Below are 21,707 nucleotides of genomic sequence, written 5' to 3' on the forward strand. Positions count from 1 at the left end.
TCATTTACCTACATGGAATGTAAATGTAAATTGAATTATGGATGATGTTTAGGTTTAGCAAAGTTGGTACTGTAAATGGGAAGCTATAGTTTAGTAAGCTACTAAATGCTAGTATATGCATGAAAATGATTTTGCTATGGAAGGTCAGATGTTTCAGTTAGAGTCTCGAACATAGTTAAAATACACAATATTATGACAATTGAGATAGAAATAAATTTACCAATGTAGACTAACAAGTAAGTACTTTCGAATGAAAATGACCAAGGAAGCATGATGGACGACAATATTGTATAGTCTGCTATAGATAAGTAGTTTCTGATAGCAGACTGTGTGTTGATTGCAGTGACGTTTTCGATCCTGACGTTTCGAATTCTGCCGACATTTTGCTGCCAAGGGCGATACCTGCAGAATTTGATGAGATGCAAGTGAGGGGACAAATGACAAGGTCTCAGTCCGCATTCCGAACTTGATACCATATTGGTCCCATCCACTCTTGATGACGATGCAATCGTCACCAGAGACAATGTAGCAGTATTCGATTCGAGTGTTGGAACAAGAATTGGATAAATTGAATAGAGAATTAGGGAGAGAGATTGACGAAGAAAAGAACCCTAAAGTTTTAAAGGTATACAAGAAGGGAACCTGGATTGATTCCGTCGATGTTGGGTACGGTAACGAGAGCCAAGATGGTAAGCCCTTGGATAATCACATTTGACCCAACCAAACCAAACCAAACTAAATTAAATCATAATAATGTATATATATAATTCAAAATTCTTTTGAGTGGGGAGTAATTTGAATGATATACTATTACAACTTTTAACTATTTTTTTTTTTAAGCATAATCATAAAATACAAATATATTGGGATTGAAGTGAAATAGTCAAACTTGCTATAGATGGGATGGACGAACCAAGAAGGTGAGTTGATGAAAGTGAGATTTGAAATCTGGATTTGATCAAAGTACATGATCTCGATCACATATGGTCGTGTTACCTTGAGCTCCCCTTTCTTAAACTTTTCCCACCAAGAAGATCCCTGACGATCGATTGTACCGTTGTTACCTAAACCATGTCATCAATCCAACTTTATTTTCTATAAATACTTTTCTTATGTTTTCATTTACCTTATTTTTTTTATTAAATTCGGATAACACATAAACCTATAAGAATACAATTTTGGAAACCATTTAAAAAAAAATTAGAATGTTAAAAGGTAAGAGAAAAATAATCACCGGTGATTACCACATCGGTGAGATTAGTTCCAAAGATGAGGCTACTATACCGTTCACCCAGAGCATCTCTTCCCCTCCCATAAATTATGCACTATTAAATTATGCACCATTAAATTATGAGGAACAAATTTAACTCATTTATTTTCAATTAAAGATTAAAATTCAAATCACCACTCCCAAAATTGTTAGCTTTATAAAAATAAAGTAGTCATAGGTCCAACCTAGGATGCAAGAATTTTAGCTTCTTTATCGATAAAAAGTGTGAAATGGTAATAAGATAAGGAATCAATACAAGGGGAATAAGATTCGGATTACGTTGTTGATCGAATATCTCAAGGCAAGAACATTGTTTGAGATTCGAATGACTCCACAAGCAAGATCGATCATGTCTAGTTTGAATGATTCTTGTTGATCAAATATCTCAACGCAAGAACACATATTTGAGATTCGAATCACTCCACAAGCAAGATTGATCATGTCAAGCTTGAATGATTCTACATGCAACCTAAACTACATAGAATTGCAAAGAAACTTAGCCATTGGCTAAAGAAAAGCACAAATGCTTCTTTCTATATTTTCCAAGTCTGCTTACAAATACAACATACATGGCTTATATAGCCTCAAAATGAAACTATTAAAGGCATTACAAGAGTTGTAATATTCATACTTAATGGCCATAATCCATTATGTAATTGTAACCTGAATTTAATAAAAAGTCTTCAAATACAATAATTCTAAATTGTAACCCACCCAAAATTTATAACAATCAAACTTCATTCTTCTTCAATGTGGCATGAATTGAAACAACTTTTGTTAATTTTGACAACTTTTTCTTCACATCTTCATTGAAGTATATTGTATGATTGATATCTTTTGGTTCATATCATTCTACACTTCTTCAAGAGGATTTGTCCTCGAATCTATTTGTGAAACTTTGCTGCAAAAAATAAGTTATGGAAATACGAAGGACCTCACAACACTCTCTCACGAGTATACACTCAAGGAATTTTAGGACACTCTTTTTACACTCTGTTACACAAATGAAACTCCCATTCTCACCTCTCAAAATTTTAAATTGAGCAAAGATTGAATTTTGAACTATGGGTTGATTAAAAACTAAAAAGATGAAAATAAATAAAAATCAAATTGAGAAGAAACGCAAAGGAAACATATATCCGATCTTGAGCCTGAAGCTCTGATACCAAATGATAAGATAAGGAATCAACTACAAGGGGGTAAGATTCGAATTAGCTTGTTGATCGAATATCTCAAGACAAGTGTAACAGCCCAAAAATAAATAAATAAACAAATAAAAATTATTATTATGTATAAAAATAATAATAATAATAATAAATTAATAAATAAGTAAAAAAAAAAAAAAAAACCATTATTCCCTCTTTTCTCTCTAGTAAGTCACTTCCCCAATAATCTCTCCTCAACACACCTCCCAATCCTGTCAAATGAAACAGAAATAAAAAATCTCAGATTTGAGAAAACAGACATACCTTGCATCAAATTTATAGGAGATGGTTGACAGAGATGATCAAGATTTACCTGGGAGAGGGGAGAGAGATGTGAGATTTCTACGTAAGTTATATCTCACATCTCCTTTTCTTTTATCCAATTATTTAGTTTTATTTAGTAATTTAATTAGAAAGATACGTCATGATCAATATCAGAAAAAAATAGAATCGATTAAATTGCCAGAAGTAATTGTCAACCTAATTGAAAAAGTAACAAACAAAAATAAAAAGAAAGGATTAAACAGATTTAACTAATCAGAATTTCTTCTCTCCTGCAAAAACAAGCACAAAAAGAGTTCAGATTAAGTCTTGTTTTGGTAGAAAGAGATATTTTGCTAAAGAGAGATATTGCATTTGAAGAGGTCAGTAGTTTTCCTTTTATTTTATTTAATGATATTAAAAGTCATTCTCAAACAGAGAGAGATAATTAAAAGAAAGAAAACACGGTAAGAGACAGAGACGTAAGACTGTGAATATAATTGAAAATTATCTGGAAAATGTTAAAAGGGTATTAAACACCATCAGAGAAAATAGAATATCTGGTAAATTTTGATGAGTATTAAATGGTTTGTATGAAAATAATACTATAACAAACATATATAAATATTTCAACACCTAACTCAAGCAAAGACCCTAACCTTCAAGACTCTAACGTTCGCATGAAGTATAACACATGGGTCAACATAAAATAGAGAAATAATTTTATAGAGTTCAAACTTGAAACTGATGTCATGGGCTCACATAGGTTGACTTGGAGTTCAATGGACTTTCATCAAGGATAACGACGGAATCGAACTTTCATTAAGGATATATTCGTGACAACGACTTAAGCTAACCAGGTAAGTGACCTTACTATCGGCGTGGTTATATTTGATGTTGACACGTGCCCTGTGGTTCTGCACGTGTCATATATATTGATATGTGTGAATTGTCTGTGGATTGATATGCTTCCTATATGTTATGTTATGTTATAATATGTGGTTTGTATGATAATAATTATGGTACGATGTGCTCAAGGATAGGTTTGAGATAGGGTACGAGAAGGATGCACAAAACGAAATGTAACGATAGGAGTAAGATACGTTCATGAAATGTTAGAGTTAGGTTACATACCGGAGTGCTATGGATAGGAGAGATTGATGAAAGAATACGGTCAGGTTATGGCTAGAAAGGGATAGGTTTGTGATAGATTGATAGAACGATATCGTTAGGGTACGTTCTCGTGACGATATGACCAAGGTACGTCACGTAATGATATGTCTGTGATAGGTATAGGAACGTTAAGGCTATGGTAAGTTAGAGAACGATATGACTATGAAGTGTTTACGTTATGACTTGGTTATGATATGATACATTGTATGCTAGATTATTGTGCTTAAGTACGAAATCATGTGAACGTGAATGTATGTTATTTATGTTGCTTAGTTGATGTGATATGAATGCATGTGACGATGTGTGACCCTTGTACGATTATGGCTTGTTGTATGAGTATTGGAATGTAACTGAATGAATTGTATGACATGAAACACGGTAAATTGCATGATACATAATCCCGCTAGGAATATGTATGATATGTAACAGAATGAGAATGAGAATGACATGTAAGCATGAAAACGTGACACGGGGTTATGTTCATTAAATGATGACTGTAGGACTAGTGGGACCTCATGCATATTGTGTGATCATGCATTTGGGGGGATACCCCTATCCCATCACGAGGGTACGGACGCGTACATCCAAATGGCAGGACAGCGATCGTTATGCCCTCCATAGCGCTGCCGTGACGGTTTTAGTTTTAACGGGTCCCGGTGGGCCCCCAGAGCATGCCCACCGGCTAGGGACAGTGGCCCAGCAGTGTACGAACTAGCTGGTGAGCTCATACTCGCACGTATGGGCTGCGTGTAGAGTATATGGTACACGTCCACGATTACCTGTTAGGATTACACCGTAGGGAAAATGAAACGAAACGAAACGAAAAAGAAACGAAACGAAACGAAATGAAACGAAATGAAAGATAGGTCCCATCATTTTATTGCATGTGATTGTTGCATTTAACCCCAATAGTGGGGTCACTTACTGAGTATTTCTTTAAATACTCAAGTCATGTGCTACTACATTTTTCAGGTTAAGGTAAGGCATTCCTGTACGGCTGACGACGGCATCGCAACTCGAGATCATGGCACATGCATAGGATAGTGGTATTCATTTTCTTAGACTTAGGATAGAATAGGATGTTTTAAACTAAACGCTTATTTATTTTATTTCGGGTCTTTTGTTGTGTCGTTTTAAAGATGTTTTCGAAACACGTAAGTCCATGGCTGTGTTTTTAAGTTAAAGGTTATGTTTTATGGAATTTAAATGAAGTCTTCCGCATTCAATGTTTATGGTATGTATACAGTAGCGACCTTAAATTAAGTAGAAAATTTCGGGTCGTTACAGTTGGTATCAGAGCTCTAGGTTATAGATCTTGTAGACTAGCCTACGATGTAGGCTTGACATGTTTCATGGTCCCACCGTCGGTGCCCCGTCTCCGTCAGGTATGTCTTGCGTAAGATAAGAAAATGAAAATTTTGGGTCGTTGATTGTGATGTCCCACATTGGTTGGGGAGGAGAACAAATCACCATTTATAAGGGTGTGGAAACCTTCCCCTAGCAGACGCGTTTTAAAGCCTTGAGGGGAAGCCCGAAAGGGAAAGCCCAAAGAGGACAATATCTGCTAGCGGTGGATCTGGATCGTTACAACAAGAACCTTGTTTGAGATTCGAATCACTCCACAAGCAAGATCGATCATGTCTAGCTTGAATGATTCTTGTTGATCAAATATCTCAACACAAGAACACTTGATTGAGATTCGAATCACTCCACAAGCAAGATTGATCATGTCGAGCTTGAATGATTCTACATGAAACCTAAACTACATAGAATTGCAAAGAAACTTAGCCATTGGCTAAAGAGAAGCACAAATGCTTCTTTTACTATATTTTCCAAGTCTGCTTACAAATACAACATACATGGCTTTATATAGCCTCAAAATGAAACTATACCAAAAGTTGTAACATTCATACTTAACGACCATAATTAGCCATTATGTAATTGTAACTAAAGTAAATAAAAACTCTTAAACTACATTAATGAAATACAATAACTCTAAATTGTAATCCACCCAAAATTTATCACATGAAACTTCATTCTTCTTCAATGTGGCATGAATTGAAATATCTTTTGATGATTTCAACAATATTTTCTACACATCTTCATTGAAACATATTGTATGATTGATGTCTCTTGGTTCATATCAACTACCAGGGGAAAAAGATTGAAAACGAAAAAAATAAAAAAAACAAATTGAAAAGAAACGCAAAGGAAACATATATCCGATCTTGAGCCTAAAGCTCTGATATCAAATGATAAGATAAGGAATCAATACAAGGGGAATAAGATTTGGATTACCTTGTTGATCGAATATCTCAAGGCAAGAACATTGTTTGAGATTCGAATCACTCAACAAGCAAGATCGATGATGTCTAGCTTGAATGATTCTTGTTGATCAAATATCTCAACGCAAGAACACTTGTTTGAGATTCGAATCACTCCACAAGCAAGATTGATCATGTCGAGCTTGAATGATTCTACATGCAACCTAAACTACATAGAATTGCAAAGAAACTTAGCCATTGGCTAAAGAAAAGCATAAATGCTTCTTTCTATATTTTACAAGTCTGCTTACAAATACAACATACATGGCTTATATAGCCTCAAAATGAAACTATTAAAGGCATTCCAAGAGTTGTAACATTCATACTTAATGGCCATAATCAACCATTATGTTAACAAATGATAAGGAGTCAACCGAAGGAAAGTTCTGATATCAAATAATAAGGAATCAATCCAAGTGAAAGCTCTAGTACCAATGGATAAGGAATCAACCCAAGGGAAAGCCCTGATACTAAATGATAAAGAGTCACTACAAGGGAAGTAAGATTCAGATTACCTTGTTGATCGAATATCTCCAAGAATCACTTGAGAAGCAAGATCGATCATATCTAAGTTTGAATGATTCTATACATGCGATCTAAACTAAGTAGAATTACACAAAAAATGTCAAAAAAAATTAGTCCTAATGATAAATAATCACTCCATGGGAAAGTAAAATCCCGATTAGCTTGTTAATCAAATATCTCAATGCAATAACACTTGTTTGAGATTTGAATCACTTCACAAGTAAGATTGATCATGTGAAGCTTGAATGTGAAGGGAATGAACTCTTCATCCATGTAGCGGAAGCATTGAGACCAGTTTTGATTTTATTATGAATTAAAACAAAAGCAATAAATAGAAGAGTAAAAACTCTACCTTGTAGAAACCATAGCTTGCAAGTCCTTGAAGTTTTCCAACCATGCAAAAGCTCTTTAACATTCCACGAGATCTTCCTTACTATGACTCGAACACAATGTCAAGGCTTGTGGGAGTCTCTGGAAAGAAAATCCATGGGAGAATAATAGTTTCAAAAATTCTTTACAGATGTAATTTGATTCTTTAGAGAAAGTGGGAGAGATTGATGTGTTTTGGCTCAACCTACAAATCCTATTTACAGGGACTCTTGGAGAATATTTGCCAAATAATATATTTGTATATTTAATATATTAGAATATAATACTTCATACAAATCATATTTAGATATTATAAATGTCATAATATATATTTAATTAATTTGAATCTCATTCAAATATCATAATATATATTTAATTAATTTGAATCTCAATCAAATTTCAAATATATTTTTATTGAAGGTATCTACATTAATTGATTTAATATTTAATTGTATCTAATACAATAAATATATTTTTCCTTTTTAATATATCTAATATATTAAATATTAATTTGAACTCTTTAAATTAAATATATTTTCTCTATTTATTTAATATATCTAATATATTAAATATTAATTTGACATTTCAAATTAAATTTATTTTCTCTTTTATATTTAATATATTAAATATCAATTTGAACACTTCAAATTTTCTTTCAAATAAATTGAACATTTTAGCACTATTCAGAGCCAGCAAGAGATCTTATGGACCTACCGATTATAAGCTCCAATGATATAAAATTAATTAATTAAACTCTTTAATTAATCAATTTTTATTCATTAATAGGTCACTCCACTCTAGACCTAGAGTTGCACCCTTATGCACTGTAGGACAAGTTATGTCCATTGATATAACCATTATAAGCAAGTCGATACTTCACGAATTGTTCATAATTACAGCTGGGTCAAAAGTCCGTTTTACCCCTATAAGTACATCTTTCACCTTAAGTACCACTGATTCTCTAATGAACAATTTGTTTATGATCGAATCATAAACCAAGTCCCTCCCAGGGCAATGAGAGGGTGAGGCCTCATTATTCAAGTCCCAAAATCAGTACTTAAGAGAACAACTCATCTACTTTCTTTATATGAAAGGAGTGAATTCCATCTCACGATGCTATATTCCCAACACTCTATTTGGTCAAGTTCCCAAAATAGTAGGCATATTCAATAGGCTAAAACATTCATTCTCACCATGTAAATTAAGGGACAAGCTCTCACAGGCCAGAGTTTATAACTCACTCAGGATTAAGATCGAGTCGCATATGATCATTTGAAATATTAATCTTCTCAATTAATGGATTTATAAAGATAGATTAAATATTTCTTTGTCCAGTCTTATACAAACTCATTGTATAGGATACCCCCACTTACATGTCTCCACATGAACGATTTGGATCAAATCATTTGTAACGATTACAAAGTGGGCCGTATCAATAGTATTACCAAGATAAGGCACGCAACCTTATCCATATACTATAGACTCTTTAAGTTATTACTTGAACACGATCCTCTTGTATGTCAACCACATACTGTTCAAGATTACAATAATAACCTTTGATTTTCATACCATAGATAACAATTAAATTATAAATAAAATAATAAAATTATTGTTAAAAACTAAATAATTAATTACAAGGTTTTAGGGCATAACTCCCAACAAAATGATTCTACATGCAACCTAAACTATACAGAATTGCAAATAAACTTAGCCATTGGCTAGATGGAAGCACAAATGCTCCTTTTACTATATTTTCCAAGTCTATTGTACAAAGATAACATACATGACTTTATATAGCCTCAAAATGAAAACCCTTAACCTTCCATAATTTTACTATATTTTCCAAGTCTATTGTACAAAGATAACATACATGACTTTATATAGCCTCAAAATGAAAATCCTTAACCTTCCATAAGGCAATCCAAGAGTTGTAACTTTCATACTTCATGACCATAACTATTCACTAGGTATATACATTATGATCATAATTAGCCACTATGTAAATAAACATTAAAATGTATTAAAGAAATAAATTATCATCCACAAAAAATTTGTAGTCATTCAAGAATAAATGGAGCTTGATTCTTCTTTAATGTGACATGAATTGCAACATCTTGTGATAATTTGAACAACATTATTTTTACATCTTCACTAAAACTTATCTTGTATGATTGATACCTTGGTTCATATCATTTGGTCTAGTGTAGAGGCAAATCAGTTGTATCGCAGACGATTGAACATGCACGCGTAAGTGGCATGTGTGATCGAACAAGTTTGGATTCTACACAAGCGATGTTCAATTGGCGTAGACAAACCTCGCCTAAGGTTTGAAAAAGCCACAAAGTCAGGTGAAAAATATATATGGGGCTTAAGTTTCTCTTAAGGCTTGTCGTGAGTGTGTCAAGATTACAATGTTGCATGGTTGAATATGTAGAACCGTGATGCAGGGCATCCCACCTAGAAGAGAAAAATATGGGCCTCAAGAAGCACCGCATGGTAAGAGGTCATGGGTCACCTTGAACATAATTAGAGTATTACCTAGCATTCTTTAAAATCATGATAACTTTAGGGCATGGAGTGTGTAATACTCATGTCTTGTTCATATCGTTAGGCTAGAAAATCTTTGCATAACCTCATAGGCTAACCCTAGGGTAATGCGTACCGGTAACACACTCTATCTTCATTACATGCTTAGAATTCATGGCCCTAAAGTGTACATTTCTTGTTTGTGTAACACGTCATCCTCATGAGCTCAAGTCAATCATGAGACCATATTTGTCATAACTAGAATCTTCATGAATTATTTTAAGTTGGTAAGAGTATTTTTCATCTTTTACCGTTTCAGTGTTGGGTCATACCCTAAATATGTTCTAATTGTGTAATATCATACATGAGTTTCTCTTCATGTTCTTGAGTCTTGGTGGTCTAAGGGTTGGTGTTGTGCTATTTTCTTGGTACTTGTCTTTGGAGTGTTTTCCTAGTCTCATGGTTTCTTTAGTTCTTGCACAAAAGGTTATTCTCATAGCATAACAACACATGAGTTGAAAATCTCATAGGCATGTATATGTGAACTCCATAACAACTTTCCTAAGTCTCTATAAGGATCCTAACATGTATCTTGAGATAATTAGACAAACCATGGATCCTTACTAGGAGCCTTTAGGGGTAGTTTAGTCATTTCCTTTAAGTCTTGGCTTATAGCCCAACCATATTCTAATGTCCTTGGAAACTTACGTGGCATATGTCTCTTATAAGATTCATAAAACTTGTCGCCTTTGAAAACATATTAGAATCTTTATATAGGTATTTTGGCCATTTATTTATCTCTTAAAATATTTCAAACTCCCTGAACTCTTGAGTAGATCTTCATGACCCTATATATAGGCTTTACTTAAATCTTTAAGTCATTTGGAGGGAGTTTGAACTTTGAAATTATCCATGTCTTAGGGGTATTTTGGTCATTTTATCCTTTCTTGATTTAGCCCCTCTGCATTCTCCAATAACTTCGAAAACTTTCATAGCCTCTTATATAATTGAAAATAGGCATATATAAAACCTTAGGTCATTTGGAGTTATTTGGTCCATGAACCAAAGCTTAAGCATGTAGGTCATTTTTGTGGTTTTGTATTTATTCTTTGTATAACCCCTAAAAAAAATACTAATTTTAAATCTTGCATAACACCTTGTATCCTTGAAAATAGACTATATATAAAATATTAGGTCATTTGGTCCATAAACCAATGCTTAGGCAAGTAGGGGCATTTGAGTCATTTTACACTTTATTCTTGGTTCAACCCCTAAACGAACTCCCATGACTACCAAACTTCTTGAATATCCTTAAAATTACATCTTATTCCATTCTATAAAAATCTCATATCATTTAGGTCATGAACCAATGATACGTTACTCTAGAGGCATTCTAGTCATTTAGCATCCTAAACTTAGTTCGAGCCCCAAACATAATCTAATGATTCAAAAACTTAATATGATCCTAATATGCCATGAAATAAAGCGTCTGAAACAATTTTATGACATTTGGAGATCATTTGGAACATGAATCGAAGGTAGGCTACCTTAGGGGCATTACGATTATTTTACACCATTACTTGGTTTAGCTACTTAATCTTTTCTAACGACAAAAAAGTTTCATATATAATCTTAATATGCCATCATATGCTTAATCTTAATATGCCATCATATGCTTAGCATTAAAATTTCATGGGCACCAGAGTTTATTTAGTTGATAATTTTAATGTTAATTGAATCTCGAGCAAATCGCTTAGTTCGGAATCTTATCTCTGATGGTGTTAATATAACACATGCGGAAGCAATTTGGATCTTATGCACTTTGAGAACATCAATTATAGTAAATAACTAGCATGTTCATAAGTATTAAAACTTAATGAGTTTAGATACTAACCTTTTGTAGTTCAAACTCCTTTTTCCTCACGAACCGGTTTCGAACCACCACTAATGTCTTCTCCACTATCCTCCGGCCTTAGAACGGGATTGTGGAATCCGGTGAGTGACTAAACTTGGGAGAAATTTTGTATATGTGAAGAGAGTGTTTGTGAGAGGTTTTTCTCAAGGTTTTTCACCAAGAAGAAGAAGTCCTTCCATGTACCATGATCACTCTATTTAAAGAGTCATGTTTGCATGTTCATGCAATTTTGAGATCACCAAATGTTTGGGATTATGTGGCGAGCATGCATGTTTGAACTTAACCAAATTTTGACATTCAAAATTCCACTCAAATTTGTGGGGTTTATTTGGCAAGCATGCAAATTTGGTTAAACCAAATTTTGACACCTCAAAATTCCACTAACATGCATTTTTCCATTAAATGAAGTCAACATTTTGACTTTCTTCATTTTTTATTCAACAATTTATTTGAATGATCAATTTCAAATTAAAGTAATATTAAATGATTAATTAAACTATTTAATTAATATTTAATATCAATTCAAATGTCAATCCCAATCAATTCCAACACATAATTGATTAAGATATTTAAATCTTATTTAAATATCTCAGATTCTCTCTTTTTGTTTAATTCGTAAATAGAACAAAAATGTGGTTAAATATATCGTATATATGTAGCGCATATTCTCTAATTTGAATTCGAACACTTCGAACTTACTCGTCACACTGTTCTATGGTTTAGTCCGATATGAGCTAGCAGAGGGACATAATGGACCTATAGATCATGGGCTCCAACGATCCAAGATTAACCGGTTAAACTCATTAACCTAGTTAACCAACATTCGTTAACTACTAGGACACTCCACTTTAGCCTAGTAGTTGCACTCCCCTCACTATAGATATATTTTTGTCCATTTGATATAACCATGATTAGTAAGTCGATCCTTCATAGGTTGTTCGTAACTAGAGCTGTGTCAATTTACCGTTTTACCCCAAAAATTAATTCTTGTTCCTTATGTCTCACTAATCCTCTAATGAACAATTGGTTTGTGGTCCAACCAGTAAACCGAATCCCTCTCAGGCTAATTAGACGGTGGGGCCCCTTGTTCAAGATCTGGAGTCAGTGCTTAAGGGAACTACCTCTCTTCTATCCCTAAAAGTGGGTAGGAGTGAATTCCATCTTGCACCCCACGTCCCCAGCCATTCACCCAGTCTTACCCCTGAAATGGGAGGCCTATTGAGTCGGCGAACTAGAGCCACTCTCACCCATGTAAATCTAAGGATAATTCCGAATAAACAGGAGTTCATGGTTAGCTCAGGATTAAACCGAGTTACCTAGGTTATCGAATGAAAAGAAAATCAGTCTCAACAGTAAACGACATTATAAAGTGAGAGTGGTTTTCTTCATGGTCCGATCTTATGCAATACTCATTGCATAGGACGCCCCCACTCACATGTCTCCACATGTACAATTTAGTGATCACATTGTTTATATCATATACAAAAGTGAGCCGCATCCATAGTGTCCCCAGAATAAGGTACTCAGCCTCATCCTTATACTATAGATCATTTTGACTATATACTTGAACTTGATCCACTCTTATGTCTCTACATATAGTTCAAGTAATCATACTATAGCCAAAGTGTTCTTAGTTTATTGGATTTAGATTAATGATCGTAAAGTTCACTTTATTCAATAACAATATTTACTGAATAAACAACAATAATAACTTTATTGAAAATATAATATGTTTTTGTTTACAAACTATGAGTTTTAGGACATAAAACCCAACAAACTCACGGTTCCATTAATTCATACTTAGCTTAAGTTCCCTAATGAAATCCAAATGATTTCTAAAATATTTCTTAAGAAAAGTCTAAGATGATTACTTACCTCGACGTTGACATTCGGGTCCTTTGTTCTTGAGCTTTTTGTATTCGGTTGCTCCAAATTATCTTTAATAGATCCATCTTGAAGTCTAATTTCTGGAACCATAAAGAAAATTGTGAGAACCGGTGATAAGGAAACCATAATTCTCAGCCCAGCGATCCAAGCTTTTGTTGAAGCAAGAACTCTTGAATCAAAGAGATTAACACCTCCTTGTACAAAATTTGGATCAACCAAGAGATAAAACTAGAATTAGATTACCTCCTTATACAACTTATTTAAACTATTTTATTTTTTCATTGATGTTGTGTTAACCTACACATGTCTAAGATTCAAATTAGAATTTTGAATCCCAAATTTGAAATCTGGATTTAGCACTTGATGGCCCCAACATTCTATTGCAACATGGTCATAGTATTTGTTTCTCATTTCTAAGAGTGAAGATTATCCCCACAAACTGACGCAAATTCTTTGAGCATGCTTTATCTTCATTCACATGCTTTCTAAAAATATTTCTCTAAGGTCACACAAAATAAAAAAACATTTCCAAGGAAAGCATACTTAATTTTAGAATTTCTTTGTTGAACCTACCGAAGGAAAGTGCACCATTTTTGTAAAGATGGTAACTTTTAAGTTTCTTAGTCATTATATCTTTAGAAGTACTCTCATTCGGATCCGTCTCACTTCATTCATGTACCCTCCTTTACTCGGGTGTGACATGATCTTTTCCTCGAGTGTCACCCCCAATTGTTTTCATGCTGCCATAGGTACGTTTGTCTTCATCCCTTTGAGGATTTCATTTTCTCTCATCCTTTGGCTTTTAGGTTTACCCACCCTTGAGCAACAATGCCAAATCAACCTATGTCCTTTGTAGGAGAGGTCTTTGCAAAGCCCCAATATCTATTACGGAAATCTCTTGTACTTAGAGTAAGTAAGAAAGACAGACTCGAACTCTCGCGGGGAAACACCATGTACTTAGCAGGCGCACACCTTAACCACTCAGCCAAATCTAATTAATTCAGAATTATAATTATATTTTGCGTCGCCTGACAGATTTGAACTATCGCAGGAAAACCCCATGTACTTAGCATGCACAAGCCTTAGCCACTTGGCCAAAGCGACACATGTCCTTTGTAGTAGAGGTCTAAGAACTTTCTCTAATAGATTTAAAAAAAAATAAAAGAAAAAAAAAACAAATATCTAATTAATTCGACATTAAAATTTTAGTTCACGTCACCTAAGAGATTGGAACTCTGGGAAACCCCAAACCCCATGTACTTAGCAAGCACAGGCCTTAACCACTCGGCCAAAACAACACATGTCCCTTGTAGTAGAAGTCTAAGCCTAATTAACTCGGCATTAAAATTTTATTTCACGTCGCCTGAATCTACTCGGCCAAAACAACACATGTCCCTTGTAGTAGAAGTCTAAGCCTAATTAACTCGGCATGTTCACGTCACCTAAGAGATTGGAACTCTGGGAAACCCCAAACCCCATGTACTTAGCAAGCACAGGCCTTAACCACTCGGCCAAAACAACACATGTCCCTTGTAGTAGAAGTCTAAGCCTAATTAACTCGGCATTAAAATTTTATTTCACGTCGCCTGAATCTACTCGGCCAAAACAACACATGTCCCTTGTAGTAGAAGTCTAAGCCTAATTAACTCGGCATTAAAATTTTATTTCACGTCGCCTGAGAGATTCGAACTCTCGCGGGGAAACCCCATGTACTTAGCAGGCACACGCCTTAACCACTCGGCCAAAGCGACACATGTCTTTTGTAGTAGAGATCTAAGCTATACAAAAATTTGAAAGTTAAACTTTTTCTATTAGATTTTGAAAAAAAATAAAAGAAAAAAAAAATACAAATATCTTATTAACTCGGCATTAAAATTTTATTTCACGTCGTTTGAGAGATTCAAACTCTCGCAGGGAAACCCCATGTACTTAGCAGGCACACGCCTTAACCACTCGGCAAAAGAGACACATGTTCTTTGTAGCAGAGGTCTAAGCTATACAAAAATTTGAAAGTCAAACTTTCTCTAATACATTTTCAAAAACAATAAAAGAACAAAAATTACTTACTATGACTCAAACACAAGTAATTGTCAAAATTAGTGCAACACTCAAACCCAAGTAATTGTCAAAATTAGTGCAACTTATTGTTAGATGGGATTAGTCAACTTGTTAAGCCATTCATCCTTATTAGTTTATTTGAGTAGAGTTTTTGTAGGAGCTATTTATAGGATTTATTTTTGTTTAAATAGGAGCCCTCCCCCTTATTAAAACACAAGCCACAGTAAACCGTTTATTATTTCAGTTGTTCCTGTATTATCTTCTTTGAGTAATAATAATTTCATATTTATTCCCACCTTTGAGCGTGAGATATTGTGACCATTGGTATCAGAGCCAAGTTGATATGGTTTGATATTATTACTCAACGAGATGAATGGTGGAGGTGCTTCTATGGGTGTTTCTATGGAAAAGATTGTTGTCAATAACTATATTTATTGGAAGTTATGCATGGAAGCTTATCTACAAGCGCAAGATTTGTGAGATTTAATTGAAGGTGATGACACAGACATTTCAGCAGATACTCCACCAAATGCAAAAGCCTTATTTACCTTGCGAACTTTGATTAGCAAGGAGTATATTGATAATGTTCGTGATTTAAAGTCACCCAAGCAAGTGTGGGAAACCCTTCAAAAGTTGTTCACTAAGAAAAATATATCTCGATTGCAATTTATAGAGAATGAACTAGCTGTGGTAACTCAAGGTAATTTTTCTATTGAAAAATCTATGTTCTAAAATTTCAGAATGAGATGCCGAGGAGCCAGTGAGTGATGTTCGATTACGGCGTTATCTTATTCGTGGATTACGAAAAGAATTTATGTCTTTTGTTTCCTCAATACAAGGTGGGCAAATCAGCCTACAGTAATTGAACTGGAGAATCTTCTTTCAAATGAGGGAGCCTTGGTTAAGCAAATGACCAGCGGCAACGAGTTTTCCCCAAAGTCAGAAGATGTGTTGTATGTCAAAGATCAAAGGAGAAAATTTTCATTTAAAGCCTTCATCAAGTAATGTGAATCAATTCAAAAGTGAGCAGTCGTCAAAGAAGCCATTTAAAGCTTGCTACAGGTGTGGAAAACCTAGCCATTTTAAACGAGATTGTCAGGTGAAAGTGGTGTGTCATCGTTGCGGAAAGTCAGGTCATATTAAGCCAAATTGCCGAGTCAAAATGCAGGAATCAAAAGCAAATGTTGTACACGTAAGAAAACATTCTTCAAATCCAATTTGGGAATATTGCTTAACCACTGAGGTTCTTGACCAGCCAACAAACGTTGTACATCAAGATGATGTTTCTACAAAAGATGCCAATTATGTCGCCCCTAGTGACCCTTCTGTTTATTTCACGACCTTGGATTTGGGATTCAACGAAAATGATGATTTCGAGCTAACCTTTGGCGATCTTGACCATCTTTTCCTTCCCTATGAGGTTGACGATTTCCTCATCTCCGAAGATTTGGATCAAACTACGATTTCCTCATCTCCGGGAATTGGAATAAGGTGTAATTTTAAGGATATTCAAGAAGTTTGGTAGTCATGGGAGTTTGATCCAACGAATTGGTAGTTTGATCCAAATCTTCGGAGATGAGAAAATCGTCAGCCTCATAGGGGAGGAAAAGACTGTCAAGATCGCCAAATGTTAGCTCGAAATCATCATTTTCATCGAATCCCAAGTCCAAGATAACTAAATTAATATTTAAAAACAAATTATAAAATGATTTCCATATTAACATTTTATTTTTATTAATTTTTTTTAATAAATTATTCGAATAACTCCAACCAACCTAATATGAATATTTTATGATTAACTTAAGCGGAATTCATTATTTGATTGAAATTTTTTACCATCTAAATAATTAAATTAGGAACCTATTCAACCAAAATATTTATTTGTTTAGTTTTTGATATTACTATATTGATTTGATTAAAATTTAATGAGTTGAATATGAGCTGAAGAGAATAACTCAAAATTATTATTATTATTTTTTTTTATATTTTTGTTAAAATTTTTCTTTTATATTTTTTTCTTTTTTAAGAAATTTTCAAAAATTATTTTTAAATCGAAGTGAAATATGACCTACAATTTTATTTTTCAAAAAATAAAAAAATAAAAAAAAGTATATAGATTGTTATTGAATAAAATTACAATAAAGTATTTATAAAAATCAAACTATTTAATATAAAGATTATTATCTGATATAAAATGTTGGAAATCTTACAATTATTAGGTTAATATTTTTTTAATAAACGAATATAGAGGGCATATATGGAAACATTTTGCACATTCATATATATGTGTGATGCGTATATATGTATATGTATGTGTGTATCTATGCATGTAGATATGTATCTATTATATATGTGCGTGTGTGTTGTGTGATACATACATATATAAGCATAGGGTGAGGCACGACCATATAGTGATCCATGCATGCCATGGTGAAGCACGACCATATAGTGATCCATGCATGTCATGGTGATGCACGACCTCCGTTTGAGTGGCACTGATGGCCTGTGGACGTTATGATCTTGATAATATCTGTGTGCATACATACTAAATAATAGATGACAATTCTAAAGTAGGACCACAACATCATGCCATACACTCGTTTCTCCCATCTCATAATATATCCATATGGTCTTTGGTCCACCCAAGGACTAGTTTACAAAACAAAGGTCTTGTTAAACACAAAACCATTTTCGCTCATGATATATGGTCTAGGGATATTATGGTTGTATAATTGTGACCGAATGCATACATACTAAGGAATAGGTGATGACTAAAGTCGGATCATAATATCATGTCATAATCTGGGAGGGAGGGATCCTCACGTAGCCATCTCATAGTGTATTCATGTTGTCCCTAATCCATTCAAAGTTGGTTCATGAAACAAAAATCTTGATAAGAACCTCTACTTTATTTCCATACACGATACCATATACTCGAAACAGATTGAGTTCTAAGTAAGGTTTAACCGTAGTGGGACTACTCTGAATCTACCTCATTGGCATAAGAATGTGCCTCATCTATGATGGCCAATGCTTATAGGGTACATGGATGTTATCCAATCTCACAACCTCAACTCTATAATGTCAATATGTTTTAATTGAGTCTAGTAGGAGCCCTATAACTAAATATTAATTTAAGCACTTCAAATTAAGTCTTATGAGTTGGCAAGGGGACGCCTAGCTCCATTAATAATATAAAAGTTGATTAATTAAACTCTTTAATTAATTAATTTTCATTCATTAACTATAAGATACCCTATTATAAATCTAGAGTTACAATGTACTATATGACAAGTTGTGTCCATTAATATCATCATTACAAACTAATTAATTTTTTCTGAGGGGTTTAGAATTACAACTAGGTCAAAAGCCTCTCTTGAAACATTGAGAAGGTGGGATCCCATTTTTTTTCAAGTTCCAAAATCAGCACCTAAGGGAATTTTTCATCAACTTACTTTATATGCAATCCATTTTGTGAAATTATGTTTAGAGCTCCCTATTTGGCCAGGACCTCAAAATTGTAGGCACATTGTATTGGATACAAAACGCCATTATCACCCATGCAAAATCAAAAGACAACCCTTCACAGGCATAAATTCATAACTCAATGAGGATTAAGATCGAGTCAAGTTGGATCATCATGCGAAATATTAGTTTTTTTAATTAATTGATTTAAAAAGAGAAATTAAATAGATGTGGTGAGTCTTATACAAACTCATGTATATGATAATCAACTCGCATGTCCCACGTGAATAATTTGGATAAATCATTTTTAATAATTACAATGGGGGTATCAATAGTATTATGAGGATAAGACACTCAACATTATCCATTTACTATAAACTGTTTACATTATTACTCGAACGTGATACTCCAGTAAGTGAAGTACATATTGTTCAAGATTATACTCTTTCATACAATAGATAATATTAAATTATAAATCAAATAACAAAAATTATTATTAAAAATTAAATTTTTCGTCTCCATTAATATATAATCATCACAAGCTAGTCAATTATTTGTGAGTTGTTCATAATTATAATTGGGTTAAAGTTTATTTTACACATACAATTACATTTTTTTTTTTGCATGAAGTACCATCCATTCTCTTATAAATAATTTATTTATGATCTAATTAGAAACTACGCCCCTCTCGAAACATTGAGAAGGTGGGATCCCATTTTTCAAGTTCTGAAATCAACACTCAAGGGTTATTCAACGACTTACCTTATATTGAAAAAAGTGAACTCCATTTTGTAAAATTATGCTTTCGACTCAATATTTGGCCAGGTCCCCAAAATGGTAAGGCATATTGAATTGGCTACAAGAGTAATTATCACCCATGTGAATCAAAAGACATCCTTTAGAGTCGAAATTCATAACTTAATGAGGATTAAGATTGAGTCTCATGTGAAATATTAATTTGCTTAATTAATTGATTTAGTGTACGGTGTTTTTACTTTTAATGTTTATTTTTTTTATTTTATATTTCATTATGTTATTTTAAAGAAGTTTTTGAGCAGGTAAGTCCATGAAAATGTTTTATGATGAAGTTTTAAATGTTTATTTCCGCACAAGAGAGTTTGTTATGATGAAGGTAACGACTTTAGGTTACTAGAAATATAGGGTCGTTACACTCACTCATATACCATAGGAAAACTTTTTAGTAGGGCACCTAACTTTCCCATGAGAGCTCACATTTTGCAAGGTGATGAATTCAAAAGAAATGTGGAGGCCCTGTTTATTTCTTAAAAATGATTGATGCCTTACTCAACACACTATTTATCGAAACTACACTACAACACAAAAATATTAGCACTTTGGCACATCTCTAGAGCTTGTTCATTTCTCGAATGGAGTTGGTAGTGTGTAGGTCTCGAAATAATCATTTGAAACGTATTCATAAAACATTGTCATGGATTTAATGTTTAATAAAAAATCTTTAAAACAAGACAACTTAAAATTAAAATAGACATGAGTAAAAATAAAACATAAATACCCTATACTAACCTGTAGTCTACGAAATTAAATACAACTATTCTATACATGTGGCATGGTTTATAAAATTGTGATGTCGCCGTCAACTGTACAATGATGCTTTGCAAATGTAGAAAATAAAAGTAGCATGTGGCTTGAATATTTTAACAAATACTCCGTACATGCAAATCATGAATGAGACCTATTATTTAAAAGTTGTATTCTCTTAGGTGACTATCCTAAGCGGGTCATTGGATCTCGATCATGTATGGTTGTGTTATGTCGAGCTCCCCTTTGTGAAACTTATCCCACCAATAAGACCCTGCCCGTCGACCGTGCCGTTGTTACCTGTACCATGTCACGAATCCACTTTTATTACTCTATAATTTTGCTAACCATTTTTTTAAGAAAAGAAATGTTAAAAGGTAAAGAAAAATAATAATCACCTGTGAAAACCACATCAGTAAGGTTAGTTCCAAAGATGAGACATTCTGCACCCATAGATTATGAGAAACAAATCTAACTAATTTAGCTTCAATTTAAGGATTAAAATTCAAATCATCACTCCCAAAGTTGTTAACTTTATAAAAATAATATACTCATAGGTCAACGTGTGATGCAAGAATTTTAGCTTCTTTATCAATAAAAATTATGAAATGGCGGGTCAGATTAAAACTTCCTATAAGCCATTTTCCTGGCAGCATGATCAATTGAGCACCGCCATCCCCCGCCAGTGTGCTAAGATGTTCAATCGCTTGCCGGAACGCGTGAGTATTTGAAGTTACTCCATCGCTGATGCCGCCAAACTCCGTCAACAACACCAAGTGTTTTCGCCAATTGATCGTTTGAAATTTTAATGAGTTTGAATTCATAAGCGGATTCAGAGCATTCACGGTAGCTAAGCTCACCAATGCCAATACAATCATCGTCGATATTCTCGCTGCAGTAACCTGTCAAAAAAAAAAAAAAAAAAAGATAATTCAATTTCTTTTTGTTTCTCATAAAAATATGGTGAAAAATGCAATTGAGTTTATGGTTCCTCTTTTGTTACATTTTCAAAACATTCTCTAGAAAAGTAAGAATCTAAGAAATATAAACCTAATCAATTGGGATTTTGAACAAAAACCCATAATTATTTTTAATAATTGAAAAGAAAAACCAATGAAAAGTAAAGATAGAAAACAAAGAACCAACAGTAAATTCAAAGAGAAAGGAGA

The 21,707-nt window shown here is 33.6% G+C and overlaps 1 non-coding gene and 1 pseudogene across 1 annotated transcript; both read right to left on the reverse strand.

Moving 5' to 3' along the window:
- LOC111783862 (putative polygalacturonase) lies at positions 1-21,416 on the reverse strand (annotated as a pseudogene).
- Positions 15,125-15,206, reverse strand: TRNAS-GCU (transfer RNA serine (anticodon GCU)). Its single transcript has one exon. It is a non-coding gene; the product is annotated as a tRNA-Ser (tRNA).
- Positions 21,417-21,707: the final 291 nt, after the last annotated feature.

The sequence above is a fragment of the Cucurbita pepo genome, unplaced genomic scaffold, assembly GCF_057944985.1.
Source record: "Cucurbita pepo subsp. pepo isolate OVF unplaced genomic scaffold, ASM5794498v1 scafford_3, whole genome shotgun sequence".
In the NCBI taxonomy this organism is placed as follows: domain Eukaryota; kingdom Viridiplantae; phylum Streptophyta; class Magnoliopsida; order Cucurbitales; family Cucurbitaceae; genus Cucurbita; species Cucurbita pepo.